Genomic DNA, 15000 nt, shown 5'->3' with positions numbered 1-15000 from the left:
CAGGCAGAGACAGAGACAGAGACAGAGACGGAGGCAGAGACAGAGACAGAGACAGAGACAGAGACAGCGGCAGAGGCAGAGAGGTCGAGAGAGACAGAGATAGAGACGGAGACAGAGACAGAGACAGAGACGGCGAGAGAGACAGAGACAGAGACAGAGACAGATACAGAGACAGAGACAGAGACAGAGACAGAGACAGAGGCAGAGACAGAGACAGAGACAGAGACAGAGACAGAGACAGAGACACAGACAGAGACAGAGACAGACACAGATACAGAGGCAGAGACAGAGACAGAAGCAGAGACAGAGACTGAGACAGAGACGGAGGCAGAGACAGAGACAGAGACAGAGACAGAGACAGAGACAGAGACAGAGGCAGAGGCAGAGAGGTCGAGAGAGACAGAGATAGAGACGGAGACAGAGACAGAGACAGAGACAGAGACAGCGGCAGAGGCAGAGAGGTCGAGAGAGACAGAGATATAGACGGAGACAGAGACAGAGACAGAGACGGCGAGAGAGACAGAGACAGAGACAGAGACAGATACAGAGACAGAGACAGAGACAGAGGCAGGGACAGAGGCAGAGACAGAGACAGAGACAGAGACAGCGACAGAGACAGAGACCGCGAGAGAGACAGAGATAGAGACAGAGACAGAGACAGAGACAGCGAGAGAGACAGAGATAGAGACAGAGACAGAGACAGAGACAGAGACTGCGACAGAGACAGAGACCGCGAGAGAGACAGAGATAGAGACAGAGACAGAGACAGAGACTGAGACAGCGAGAGAGACAGAGACAGAGACAGAGACAGAGACAGAGACAGAGACAAAGACAGAGGCAGAGAGAGAGACGGCGAGAGAGACAGAGATAGAGACAGAGACAGAGACAGAGACAGAGATAGAGACAGAGACAGAGACAGACACAGATACAGAGGCAGAGACAGAGACAGAAGCAGAGACAGAGACAGAGACAGAGACGGAGGCAGAGACAGAGACAGAGACAGAGACAGAGACAGAGACAGAGACAGAGACAGAGACAGATACAGATACAGAGACAGAGACAGATACAGAGACAGAGACAGATACAGAGACAGAGACAGATACAGAGACAGAGACAGAGACAGAGACAGAGACAGAGGCAGAGGCAGAGGCAGAGACTGCGACAGAGACAGTGACGGCGAGAGAGACAGAGATAGAGACAGAGACAGAGACAGAGACAGAGACAGAGACAGAGACGGAGACAGAGACAGAGACAGAGACAGCGACAGCGACAGAGACAGGGACAGAGAGAGAGACAGAGACAGAGACTGAGACAGAGACAGAGACAGAGATAGCGAGAGAGAGAGAGATAGAGACAGAGACAGAGATTGATACAGAGACATAGACAGACAGAGACAGAGACAGAGACAGAGACAGAGACAGAGACAGAGACAGAGACAGAGACAGAGACAGAGACAGAGACAGGGACAGAGACAGAGACAGAGACAGCGAGGGAGACAGAGATAGAGACAGAGACAGAGACAGAGACAGAGACAGAGACTGCGACAGAGACAGAGACCGCGAGAGAGACAGAGATAGAGACAGAGACAGAGACAGAGACTGAGACAGCGGGAGAGACAGAGACAGAGACAGAGACAGAGACAGAGACAGAGACAGAGACAAAGACAGAGGCAGAGACAGAGACGGCGAGAGAGACAGAGATAGAGACAGAGACAGAGACAGAGACAGAGATAGAGACAGAGACAGAGACAGACACAGATACAGAGACAGAGACAGAGACAGAAGCAGAGACAGAGACAGAGACAGAGACGGAGGCAGAGACAGAGACAGAGACAGAGACAGAGACAGAGACAGATACAGATACAGAGACAGAGACAGATACAGAGACAGAGACAGATGCAGAGACAGATACAGAGACAGAGACAGATACAGAGACAGAGACAGAGACAGAGACAGAGACAGAGACAGAGACAGAGACAGAGACAGAGACAGAGACAGAGGCAGAGGCAAAGGCAGAGGCAGAGACTGCGACAGAGACAGTGACGGCAAGAGAGACAGAGATAGAGACAGAGACAGAGACAGAGACAGAGACAGAGACGGAGACAGAGACAGAGACAGAGACAGAGACAGAGACAGAGACAGCGACAGCGACAGGGACAGAGAGAGAGACAGACACAGAGACTGAGACAGAGACAGAGACAGATATAGAGACAGAGACAGAGATTGAGACAGAGACAGAGACAGACAGAGACAGAGACAGAGACAGAGACAGAGACAGAGACAGAGACCGAGACAGAGACAGAGATAGAGACGGAGACGGAGACAGAGACAGAGACAGAGACAGAGACAGAGACAGAGACAGAGACAGAGACAGAGACGGAGACAGAGACAGAGACAGAGACAGAGACAGAGACAGAGACGGAGACGGAGAGAGACAGAGACAGAGACAGACACAGAGACAGAGACAGAGACAGAGACGGAGACGGAGACAGAGACAGAGACAGAGACAGAGACGGAGACAGAGACGGAGACAGAGACAGAGACAGAGACAGAGACAGAGACAGAGACAGAGACAGAGAAAGAGACAGAGACAGAGACAGCGACAGCGACAGAGACCGAGACAGAAACAGAGACAGAGTCAGAGACAGACATAGAGACAGAGACAAAGGGCAGGGACTGAGGCAGAGACGGAGACAGATACAGAGACAGAGACTGAGACAGAGACAGAGACAGAGACGGCGTGAGAGACAGAGATAGAGACAGAGACAGAGACAGAGACGGAGACAGAGACAGAGACGGAGACAGAGACAGAGAAAGAGACAGAGACAGACACAGCGACAGAGACAGAAACAGAGACAGAGACAGATACAGAGACAGAGACAGTGACAGAGACAGAGACAGAGACAGAGACGGCGCGAGAGACAGAGATAGAGACAGAGACAGAGACAGAGACAGATACGGCGAGAGAGACAGAGATAGAGACAGAGACAGAGACAGAGACGGAGACGGAGACAGAGACCGAGACAGAGACAGAGACAGAGACAGAGACAGAGACAGAGACAGAGACAGAAACAGAGACAGAGACAGCGACAGAGACAGAGACAGAGACAGAGACAGAGACAGAGACAGAGACAGAGACAGAGGCAGAGACAGAGACAGAGATAGAGACAGAGACAGAGACAGAGACGGAGACAGAGACAGAGACGGAGACAGAGACAGAGAAAGAGAAAGAGACAGAGACAGAGACAGCGACGGAGACAGAAACAGAGACAGAGACAGAGAGGTCGAGAGAGACAGAGATAGAGACGGAGACAGAGACAGAGACAGAGACGGCGAGAGAGACAGAGACAGAGACAGAGACAGAGACAGACACAGAGACAGAGACAGAGACAGAGACAGAGACAGATACAGATACAGAGACAGAGACAGAGACAGAGACAGAGACAGAGACAGAGACAGAGACAGAGAAAGAGACAGAGACAGAGACAGAGACAGAGACAGAGACAGAGGCAGCGACAGAGACAGAGACAGAACCAGAGACAGAGACAGAGACAGAGACAGAGACAGAGACAGAGACAGAGACAGAGACAGAGACAGAGACAGAGACAGAGACAGAGACAGCGACAGCGACAGAGACAGGGACAGAGAGAGAGACAGAGACGGAGACTGAGACAGAGACAGAGACAGAGATAGCGAGAGAGACAGAGATAGAGAGAGAGACAGAGATTGAGACAGAGACAGAGACAGACAGAGACAGAGACAGAGACAGAGACAGAGACAGAGACAGAGACAGAGACAGAGACAGAGACAGAGACAGAGACAGAGACAGAGACAGGGACAGAGACAGAGACAGAGACAGAGACAGAGACAGAGACAGAGACAGAGACAGAGACAGAGACAGAGACAGAGACAGAGACAGAGACAGAGACAGAGACAGAGACAGAGACAGAGACAGAGGCAGAGGCAGAGGCAGAGACTGCGACAGAGACAGTGACGGCGAGAGAGACAGGAACGGAGACAGAAACAGAGACAGACATAGAGACAGAGACAGAGGCAGAGACATAGACAGAGACAGAGACTGCGACAGAGACAGAGACCGCGAGAGAGACAGAGATAGAGACGGAGACAGAGACAGAGACAGAGAGAGAGACAGAGACAGAGACAGAGACGGAGACAGATACAGAGACAGAGACGGAGACAGAAGCAGAGACAGAGACAGAGACAGAGACGGAGGCAGAGACAGAGACAGAGACAGAGACAGAGACAGAGACACAGGCAGAGACAGAGACAGAGACAGAGACGGAGGCAGAGACAGAGACAGAGACAGAGACAGAGACAGCGGCAGAGGCAGAGAGGTCGAGAGAGACAGAGATAGAGACGGAGACAGAGACAGAGACAGAGACGGCGAGAGAGACAGAGACAGAGACAGAGACAGATACAGAGACAGAGACAGAGACAGAGACAGAGACAGAGGCAGATACAGAGACAGAGACAGAGACAGAGACAGAGGCAGAGGCAGAGGCAGAGACTGCGACAGAGACAGTGACGGCGAGAGAGACAGGAACGGAGACAGAAACAGAGACAGACATAGAGACAGAGACAGAGGCAGAGACATAGACAGAGACAGAGACTGCGACAGAGACAGAGACCGCGAGAGAGACAGAGATAGAGACGGAGACAGAGACAGAGACAGAGAGAGAGACAGAGACAGAGACAGAGACGGAGACAGATACAGAGACAGAGACGGAGACAGAAGCAGAGACAGAGACAGAGACAGAGACGGAGGCAGAGACAGAGACAGAGACAGAGACAGAGACAGAGACACAGGCAGAGACAGAGACAGAGACAGAGACGGAGGCAGAGACAGAGACAGAGACAGAGACAGAGACAGCGGCAGAGGCAGAGAGGTCGAGAGAGACAGAGATAGAGACGGAGACAGAGACAGAGACAGAGACGGCGAGAGAGACAGAGACAGAGACAGAGACAGATACAGAGACAGAGACAGAGACAGAGACAGAGACAGAGGCAGATACAGAGACAGAGACAGAGACAGAGACAGAGACAGAGACAGAGACAGAGACAGATACAGAGGCAGAGGCAGAGGCAGAGACTGCGACTGAGACAGTGACGGCGAGAGAGACAGAGATAGAGACAGAGACAGAGACAGAGACAGAGACGGAGACAGAGACAGCGAGCGAGACAGAGACAGAGACAGCGACAGAGACAGGGACAGAGAGAGAGACAGAGACGGAGACTGAGACAGAGACAGAGATAGCGAGAGAGACAGAGATAGAGACAGAGACAGAGGCAGAGACAGAGGCAGAGACAGAGGCAGAGACAGAGACAGAGACAGAGACAGGGACGGAGACAGAGACAGAGACCGCGATAGAGACAGAGACAGAGACAGAGGCAGAGGCAGAGGCAGAGGCAGAGACTGCGACAGAGACAGTGACGGCGAGAGAGACAGAAACAGAGACAGAAGCAGAGACAGACATAGAGACAGAGACAGAGGCAGGGACAGGGGCAGAGACGGAGACAGAGACAGAGACTGCGACAGAGACAGAGACAGCGAGAGAGACAGAGATAGAGACAGAGACAGAGACAGAGACAGAGACAGAGACAGAGACAGAGAGAGAGACAGAGACAGAGACAGAGAAAGAGACAGAGACAGACATAGAGACTGAGACAAAGGGCAGGGACAGAGGCAGAGACAGAGACAGATACAGAGACAGAGACTGAGACAGAGACAGAGACAGAGACAGAGACAGAGACAGAGACAGAGACTCCGACAGAGACAGAGACAGCGAGAGAGACAGAGATAGAGACAGAGACAGAGACAGAGACAGAGACAGAGACAGGGACAGAGACAGAGACAGAGACAGAAACAGAGACAGAAACAGAGACAGACATAGAGACAGAGACAGTGGCAGGGACAGAGGCAGAGACAGAGACAGAGACAGAGACAGAGACAGAGACAGAGACAGAGACAGCGACAGCGACAGAGTCAGGGACAGAGAGAGAGACAGAGATAGAGACAGAGACAGAGACAGAGACAGAGACAGAGACAGAGACAGAGACAGAGACAGAGACAGAGACAGAGACAGAGACAGAGACAGAGACAGAGACAGAGACAGAGACAGATACAGAGACAGAGACAGATACAGAGACAGAGACAGAGACGGAGACAGAGACAGAGACAGAGACAGAGATAGAGACAGAGACAGAGACAGAGATTGAGACAGAGACAGAGACAGACAGAGACAGAGACAGAGACAGAGACAGAGACAGAGACAGAGACAGAGACAGAGACAGAGACAGAGACAGAGACAGAGACAGAGACGGTGTGAGAGACAGAGATAGAGACAGAGACAGAGACAGAGACAGAGACAGAGAGGTCGAGAGAGACAGAGATAGAGACGGAGACAGAGACAGAGACAGAGGCAGAGGCAGAGACTGCGACAGAGACAGTGACGGCGAGAGAGACAGAGATAGAGACAGAGACAGAGACAGAGGCAGAGGCAGAGGCAGAGGCAGAGACTGCGGCAGAGACAGTGACGGCGAGAGAGACAGAAACAGAGACAGAAACAGAGACAGACATAGAGACAGAGACAGATGCACGGACAGGGGCAGAGACAGAGACAGAGACAGAGACTGCGACAGAGACAGAGACAGCGAGAGAGACCGAGATAGAGACAGAGACAGAGACAGAGACAGAGACAGAGACAGAGACAGAGACGGAGACAGAGACAGAGACAGAGACAGAGACAGAGACAGAGACAGAGACAGCGACAGAGACAGAGACCGCGAGAGAGACAGAGATAGAGACAGAGACAGAGACAGAGACAGCGAGAGAGACAGAGATAGAGACAGAGACAGAGACAGAGACAGAGACAGAGACAGAGACTGCGACAGAGACAGAGACCGCGAGAGAGACAGAGATAGAGACAGAGACAGAGACAGAGACTGAGACAGCGAGAGAGACAGAGACAGAGACAGAGACAGAGACAGAAACAGCGACAGAGACAGAGACCGCGAGAGAGACAGAGATAGAGACAGAGACAGAGACAGAGACAGAGACAGAGGCAGAGGCAGAGGCAGAGACTGCGACAGAGACAGTGACGGCGAGAGAGACAGGAACGGAGACAGAAACAGAGACAGACATAGAGACAGAGACAGAGGCAGAGACATAGACAGAGACAGAGACTGCGACAGAGACAGAGACCGCGAGAGAGACAGAGATAGAGACGGAGACAGAGACAGAGACAGAGAGAGAGACAGAGACAGAGACAGAGACGGAGACAGATACAGAGACAGAGACGGAGACAGAAGCAGAGGCAGAGACAGAGACAGAGACGGAGGCAGAGACAGAGACAGAGACAGAGACAGAGACAGAGACACAGGCAGAGACAGAGACAGAGACAGAGACGGAGGCAGAGACAGAGACAGAGACAGAGACAGAGACAGCGGCAGAGGCAGAGAGGTCGAGAGAGACAGAGATAGAGACGGAGACAGAGACAGAGACAGAGACGGCGAGAGAGACAGAGACAGAGACAGAGACAGATACAGAGACAGAGACAGAGACAGAGACAGAGACAGAGGCAGATACAGAGACAGAGACAGAGACAGAGACAGAGACAGAGACAGAGACAGAGACAGATACAGAGGCAGAGGCAGAGGCAGAGACTGCGACTGAGACAGTGACGGCGAGAGAGACAGAGATAGAGACAGAGACAGAGACAGAGACAGAGACGGAGACAGAGACAGCGAGCGAGACAGAGACAGAGACAGCGACAGAGACAGGGACAGAGAGAGAGACAGAGACGGAGACTGAGACAGAGACAGAGATAGCGAGAGAGACAGAGATAGAGACAGAGACAGAGGCAGAGACAGAGGCAGAGACAGAGGCAGAGACAGAGACAGAGACAGAGACAGGGACGGAGACAGAGACAGAGACCGCGATAGAGACAGAGACAGAGACAGAGGCAGAGGCAGAGGCAGAGGCAGAGACTGCGACAGAGACAGTGACGGCGAGAGAGACAGAAACAGAGACAGAAGCAGAGACAGACATAGAGACAGAGACAGAGGCAGGGACAGGGGCAGAGACGGAGACAGAGACAGAGACTGCGACAGAGACAGAGACAGCGAGAGAGACAGAGATAGAGACAGAGACAGAGACAGAGACAGAGACAGAGACAGAGACAGAGAGAGAGACAGAGACAGAGACAGAGAAAGAGACAGAGACAGACATAGAGACTGAGACAAAGGGCAGGGACAGAGGCAGAGACAGAGACAGATACAGAGACAGAGACTGAGACAGAGACAGAGACAGAGACAGAGACAGAGACAGAGACAGAGACTCCGACAGAGACAGAGACAGCGAGAGAGACAGAGATAGAGACAGAGACAGAGACAGAGACAGAGACAGAGACAGGGACAGAGACAGAGACAGAGACAGAAACAGAGACAGAAACAGAGACAGACATAGAGACAGAGACAGTGGCAGGGACAGAGGCAGAGACAGAGACAGAGACAGAGACAGAGACAGAGACAGAGACAGAGACAGCGACAGCGACAGAGTCAGGGACAGAGAGAGAGACAGAGATAGAGACAGAGACAGAGACAGAGACAGAGACAGAGACAGAGACAGAGACAGAGACAGAGACAGAGACAGAGACAGAGACAGAGACAGAGACAGAGACAGAGACAGAGACAGATACAGAGACAGAGACAGATACAGAGACAGAGACAGAGACGGAGACAGAGACAGAGACAGAGACAGAGATAGAGACAGAGACAGAGACAGAGATTGAGACAGAGACAGAGACAGACAGAGACAGAGACAGAGACAGAGACAGAGACAGAGACAGAGACAGAGACAGAGACAGAGACAGAGACAGAGACAGAGACAGAGACGGTGTGAGAGACAGAGATAGAGACAGAGACAGAGACAGAGACAGAGACAGAGAGGTCGAGAGAGACAGAGATAGAGACGGAGACAGAGACAGAGACAGAGGCAGAGGCAGAGACTGCGACAGAGACAGTGACGGCGAGAGAGACAGAGATAGAGACAGAGACAGAGACAGAGGCAGAGGCAGAGGCAGAGGCAGAGACTGCGGCAGAGACAGTGACGGCGAGAGAGACAGAAACAGAGACAGAAACAGAGACAGACATAGAGACAGAGACAGATGCACGGACAGGGGCAGAGACAGAGACAGAGACAGAGACTGCGACAGAGACAGAGACAGCGAGAGAGACCGAGATAGAGACAGAGACAGAGACAGAGACAGAGACAGAGACAGAGACAGAGACGGAGACAGAGACAGAGACAGAGACAGAGACAGAGACAGAGACAGAGACAGAGACAGAGACAGAGACAGAGACAGAGACAGAGACAGAGACAGAGACAGAGACAGAGACAGCGACAGAGACAGAGACATAGACAGAGACAGAGCCAGAGGTGGAAACAGAGACAGAGACAGCGAGAGAGATAGAGATAGAGGCAGAGACAGAGACAGAGACAGAGATAGAGGCAGCGGCAGAGGCAGAGACTGCGACAGAGACAGTGACGGCGAGAGAGACAGAGACAGAGACAGCGACAGAGACAGAGACAGGGACGGAGGCAGAGACAGAGACCGAGATAGAGACAGAGACAGAGACAGAGACAGAGGCAGAGGCAGAGGCAGAGGCAGAGACTGCGACAGAGACAGTGACGGCGAGAGAGACAGAGATAGAGACAGAGACAGAGACAGAGACAGAGATAGAGACAGAGACAGAGACAGACACAGATACAGAGACAGAGACAGAGACAGAGACAGAGGCAGGGACAGAGGCAGAGACAGAGACAGAGACAGAGACAGAGACAGAGACAGCGACAGAGACAGAGACCGCGAGAGAGACAGAGATAGAGACAGAGACAGAGACAGAGACAGCGAGAGAGACAGAGATAGAGACAGAGACAGAGACAGAGACAGAGACAGAGACAGAGACTGCGACAGAGACAGAGACCGCGAGAGAGACAGAGATAGAGACAGAGACAGAGACAGAGACTGAGACAGCGAGAGAGACAGAGACAGAGACAGAGACAGAGACAGAGACAGAGACAGAGACAAACACAGAGGCAGAGACAGAGACGGCGAGAGAGACAGAGATAGAGACAGAGACAGAGACAGAGACAGAGACAGAGATAGAGACAGAGACAGAGACAGACACAGGTACAGAGACAGGGACAGAGACAGAAGCAGAGACAGAGACAGAGACAGAGACGGAGGCAGAGACAGAGACAGAAACAGAGACCGCGAGAGAGACCGAGATAGAGACAGAGACAGAGACAGAGACTGAGACAGCGAGAGAGACAGAGACAGAGACAGAGACAGAGACAGAGACAGAGAAAGAGACAGAGACAGACATAGAGACTGAGACAAAGGGCAGGGACAGAGGCAGAGACAGAGACAGATACAGAGACAGAGACTGAGACAGAGACAGAGACAGAGACAGAGACAGAGACAGAGACAGAGACTCCGACAGAGACAGAGACAGCGAGAGAGACAGAGATAGAGACAGAGACAGAGACAGAGACAGAGACAGGGACAGAGACAGAGACAGAGACAGAAACAGAGACAGAAACAGAGACAGACATAGAGACAGAGACAGTGGCAGGGACAGAGGCAGAGACAGAGACAGAGACAGAGACAGAGACAGAGACAGAGACAGAGACAGAGACAGCGACAGCGACAGAGTCAGGGACAGAGAGAGAGACAGAGATAGAGACAGAGACAGAGACAGAGACAGAGACAGAGACAGAGACGGAGGCAGAGACAGAGGCAGAGACAGAGACAGAGACAGAGACGGAGGCAGAGGCAGAGACAGAGACAGAGACAGAGACAGCGGCAGAGGCAGAGAGGTCGAGAGAGACAGAGATAGAGACGGAGACAGAGACAGAGACAGAGACGGCGAGAGAGACAGAGACAGAGACAGAGACAGATACAGAGACAGAGACAGAGACAGAGGCAGGGACAGAGGCAGAGACAGAGACAGAGACAGAGACAGCGACAGAGACAGAGACCGCGAGAGAGACAGAGATAGAGACAGAGACAGAGACAGAGACAGCGAGAGAGACAGAGATAGAGACACAGACAGAGACAGAGACAGAGACAGAGACAGAGACAGAGACAGAGACAGAGACTGCGACAGAGACAGAGACCGCGAGAGAGAGAGAGATAGAGACAGAGACAGAGACGGAGACTGAGACAGCGAGAGAGACAGAGACAGAGACAGAGACAGAGACAGAGACAGAGACAAAGACAGAGGCAGAGACAGAGACGGCGAGAGAGACAGAGATAGACACAGAGACAGAGACAGAGACAGAGATAGAGACAGAGACAGACACAGATACAGAGACAGAGACAGAGACAGAAGCAGAGACAGAGACAGAGACTGAGACGGAGGCAGAGACAGAGACAGAGACAGAGACAGAGACAGAGACAGAGACAGAGACAGAGACATATACAGATACAGAGACAGAGACAGAGACAGAGACAGAGACAGAGACAGAGACAGGGACAGAAACACCGAGAGAGACAGAGATAGAGACAGAGAAAGAGACAGAGACAGAGACAGAGACAGAGACAGAGACAGAGACTGCGACAGAGACAGAGACCGCGAGAGAGACAGAGATAGAGACAGAGACAGAGACAGAGACTGAGACAGCGAGAGAGACAGAGACAGAGACAGAGGCAGAGACAGAGACAGAGACAGAGACGGAGGCAGAGACAAGGACAGAGTCAGAGACAGAGACAGAGGCAGAGGCAGAGAGGTCGAGAGAGACAGAGATAGAGACGGAGACAGAGACAGAGACAGAGACGGCGAGAGAGACAGAGACAGAGACAGAGACGGCGAGAGAGACAGAGACAGAGGCAGAGGCAGCGGCAGAGACTGCGACAGAGACAGTGACGGCGAGAGAGACAGAGATAGAGACAGAGACAGAGACAGAGACAGAGACGGAGACAGAGACAGAGACAGCGACAGAGACAGAGACAGCGACAGCGACAGAGACAGGGCCAGAGAGAGAGACAGAGATAGAGACAGAGACAGAGACAGAGATAGCGAGAGAGACAGAGATAGAGACAGAGACAGAGATTGAGACAGAGACAGAGACAGACAGAGACAGAGACAGAGACAGAGACAGAGACAGAGACAGAGACAGAGACAGAGACAGAGACAGAGACAGAGACAGAGACAGAGACAGAGACAGAGACAGAGACAGAGACAGAGACAGAGACAGAGACAGAGACAGAGACACAGACAGAGACAGAGACAGACACAGATACAGAGGCAGAGACAGAGACAGAAGCAGAGACAGAGACAGAGACAGAGACGGAGGCAGAGACAGAGACAGAGACAGAGACAGAGACAGAGACAGAGACAGAGGCAGAGGCAGAGAGGTCGAGAGAGACAGAGATAGAGACGGAGACAGAGACAGAGACAGAGACAGAGACAGCGGCAGAGGCAGAGAGGTCGAGAGAGACAGAGATATAGACGGAGACAGAGACAGAGACAGAGACGGCGAGAGAGACAGAGACAGAGACAGAGACAGATACAGAGACAGAGACAGAGACAGAGGCAGGGACAGAGGCAGAGACAGAGACAGAGACAGAGACAGCGACAGAGACAGAGACCGCGAGAGAGACAGAGATAGAGACAGAGACAGAGACAGAGACAGCGAGAGAGACAGAGATAGAGACAGAGACAGAGACAGAGACAGAGACAGAGACAGAGACTGCGACAGAGACAGAGACCGCGAGAGAGACAGAGATAGAGACAGAGACAGAGACAGAGACTGAGACAGCGAGAGAGACAGAGACAGAGACAGAGACAGAGACAGAGACAGAGACAAAGACAGAGGCAGAGAGAGAGACGGCGAGAGAGACAGAGATAGAGACAGAGACAGAGACAGAGACAGAGATAGAGACAGAGACAGAGACAGACACAGATACAGAGGCAGAGACAGAGACAGAAGCAGAGACAGAGACAGAGACAGAGACGGAGGCAGAGACAGAGACAGAGACAGAGACAGAGACAGAGACAGAGACAGATACAGATACAGAGACAGAGACAGATACAGAGACAGAGACAGATACAGAGACAGATACAGAGACAGAGACAGATACAGAGACAGAGACAGAGACAGAGACAGAGACAGAGGCAGAGGCAGAGGCAGAGGCAGAGGCAGAGACTGCGACAGAGACAGTGACGGCGAGAGAGACAGAGATAGAGACAGAGACAGAGACAGAGACAGAGACAGAGACAGAGACGGAGACAGAGACAGAGACAGAGACAGCGACAGCGACAGAGACAGGGACAGAGAGAGAGACAGAGACAGAGACTGAGACAGAGACAGAGACAGAGATAGCGAGAGAGAGAGAGATAGAGACAGAGACAGAGATTGATACAGAGACATAGACAGACAGAGACAGAGACAGAGACAGAGACAGAGACAGAGACAGAGACAGAGACAGAGACAGAGACAGAGACAGGGACAGAGACAGAGACAGAGACAGCGAGGGAGACAGAGATAGAGACAGAGACAGAGACAGAGACAGAGACAGAGACTGCGACAGAGACAGAGACCGCGAGAGAGACAGAGATAGAGACAGAGACAGAGACAGAGACTGAGACAGCGGGAGAGACAGAGACAGAGACAGAGACAGAGACAGAGACAGAGACAGAGACAAAGACAGAGGCAGAGACAGAGACGGCGAGAGAGACAGAGATAGAGACAGAGACAGAGACAGAGACAGAGATAGAGACAGAGACAGAGACAGACACAGATACAGAGACAGAGACAGAGACAGAAGCAGAGACAGAGACAGAGACAGAGACGGAGGCAGAGACAGAGACAGAGACAGAGACAGAGACAGAGACAGATACAGATACAGAGACAGAGACAGATACAGAGACAGAGACAGATGCAGAGACAGATACAGAGACAGAGACAGATACAGAGACAGAGACAGAGACAGAGACAGAGACAGAGACAGAGACAGAGACAGAGACAGAGACAGAGACAGAGGCAGAGGCAAAGGCAGAGGCAGAGACTGCGACAGAGACAGTGACGGCGAGAGAGACAGAGATAGAGACAGAGACAGAGACAGAGACAGAGACAGAGGCGGAGACAGAGACAGAGACAGAGACAGAGACAGAGACAGAGACAGCGACAGCGACAGGGACAGAGAGAGAGACAGACACAGAGACTGAGACAGAGACAGAGACAGAGATAGCGAGAGAGACAGATATAGAGACAGAGACAGAGATTGAGACAGAGACAGAGACAGACAGAGACAGAGACAGAGACAGAGACAGAGACAGAGACCGAGACAGAGACAGAGATAGAGACGGAGACGGAGACAGAGACAGAGACAGAGACAGAGACAGAGACAGAGACGGAGACAGAGACAGAGACAGAGACAGAGACAGAGACAGAGACAGAGACGGAGACAGAGACAGAGACAGAGACAGACACAGAGACAGAGACAGAGACAGAGACGGAGACGGAGACAGAGACAGAGACAGAGACGGAGACAGAGACGGAGACAGAGACAGAGACAGAGACAGAGACAGAGACAGAGACAGAGAAAGAGACAGAGACAGAGACAGCGACAGCGACAGAGACAGAGACAGAAACAGAGACAGAGTCAGAGACAGACATAGAGACAGAGACAAAGGGCAGGGACAGAGGCAGAGACGGAGACAGATACAGAGACAGAGACTGAGACAGAGACAGAGACAGAGACGGCGTGAGAGACAGAGATAGAGACAGAGACAGAGACAGAGACGGAGACAGAGACAGAGACAGAGACAGAGACAGAGACAGAGACAGCGACAGCGACAGGGACAGAGAGAGAGACAGACACAGAGACTGAGACAGAGACAGAGACAGAGATAGCGAGAGAGACAGATATAGAGACAGAGACAGAGATTGAGACAGAGACAGAGACAGACAGAG

The sequence above is a fragment of the Megachile rotundata genome, chromosome 3 (genome assembly GCF_050947335.1).
Source record: "Megachile rotundata isolate GNS110a chromosome 3, iyMegRotu1, whole genome shotgun sequence".
Lineage (NCBI taxonomy): Eukaryota > Metazoa > Arthropoda > Insecta > Hymenoptera > Megachilidae > Megachile > Megachile rotundata.
This window is presented reverse-complemented; position numbering follows the sequence as displayed.